This window comes from Pristiophorus japonicus, chromosome 19 (genome assembly GCF_044704955.1).
Source record: "Pristiophorus japonicus isolate sPriJap1 chromosome 19, sPriJap1.hap1, whole genome shotgun sequence".
Classification (NCBI taxonomy): Eukaryota; Metazoa; Chordata; class Chondrichthyes; family Pristiophoridae; genus Pristiophorus; species Pristiophorus japonicus.
The window spans coordinates 70,485,948-70,487,270 of NC_091995.1; the positions used below are offsets into that span (position 1 = coordinate 70,485,948).

Genomic DNA, 1,323 nt, shown 5'->3' on the forward strand with positions numbered 1-1,323 from the left:
GAAAAAGAAGTATCTCAGCCCAGGTGCAGTAGATCTGTTCTCTGTCACCGTGTGTCGACAAGAACAGGCCCCAGCGCTGCGACCAGCATAACGGACTGTTCATTGAAATGGGACTTTGAACTGTACTCTTTTCAATTTAAAATCAGTTTGAAGAAGTGCATCTATTAACGTACGTAATTTAAAGTCAATTGGGTGATGCGTTTCCATGCCCCTCAGACTTATGTATCAGAAAATGTCAAAAAGAAATGTGCATGGAAATCTTTCTGTAAATTAAGTACCATGTACCGCATTTAAAGTTGTACAGTGTTCTATGTAATGTATTTTATGGATTGTATTGCACGGAATTTGGACAAATATTGAATTACATTGTACTGAATTTTGACGGTATTCAAATGTAATTTGACAACGTTTCATCAATAAAGTATATTTTGGGGGAAAAACCATCGGATCAATAGTTGGAGCGGGAGAGGGTGGGGCTCCCTCTCCCCTGCGAGATGGGAGAGACCACACATTTGTGTAATCTGTCCTCATAACTTAACCCTTGAAGTCCAGTATTGTTCTTGTAAACTTACGGTGCAGTCCCTCCAAGACCAATATATCCCTCCTCGGGGCAGGTGCCCAGAACTGCTCACAGTACTGCAGGTGTGGTCTAACCAGAGTTTCGTATCGCTCCAGCATAACTTCTACCCCCTTGTACTCTGGTCCTCTAGATAGGGGCAGGAAAGTTGTGGGTTCAAGCCCCACTCCAGAACTTGAGTGCAAAAATCTAGGCTGACACTCCAGTGCAGTGCCGAGGGAATGCTGCTCTGTCGGAGGTGCCATCTTTCTGATGTGACGTTAAACCGATGTGAATGAGAAGTCTGCCCTCTCAGGTGGCGCTATTTCGAAGAAGAGCAGGGGAGTTCTCCCCAGTGTCCTGGCCAAAATTTATCCCTGAACTAACATCACATAAACAGAGATTATCTGGTCACATTGTTGTTTGTGGGACAAATTGGCTGTTGTGTTTCCTACATTACAACAGTGACTACACTCCAAAAGTACTTCATTGACTGTAACGTACTTTGGGATGTCAGGTACTCGTGAAAGGCGCTATATAAATGCAAGTCTTTCAGTGGGCAAATTAAGTACAGGTAGACTCGGCACCTCTGTTGGATTGATGTGGAACTGGAAACTTGTCGGCAAAGGAGGGTGAGGACACCTGTTGGAAGAGCCTGGAACTGCAACACATCGGCACTGCTGCAAAGTTCGCAGCTGTTTCTTTGGGAGAAAAATAAATATTTTCCTTACTTTATTTACAAAACTGTAATTAAAAACAGAATCCAT

General features: G+C 43.5%; 1 non-coding gene across 1 annotated transcript; it reads right to left on the minus strand.

Moving 5' to 3' along the window:
• Positions 1–909: 909 nt before the first annotated feature.
• LOC139230746 (small nucleolar RNA SNORA5) lies at positions 910–1,034 on the minus strand. The gene has a single exon (XR_011587977.1). It is a non-coding gene; the product is annotated as a small nucleolar RNA SNORA5 (small nucleolar RNA).
• Between the last annotated feature and the right edge of the window lie 289 nt (positions 1,035–1,323).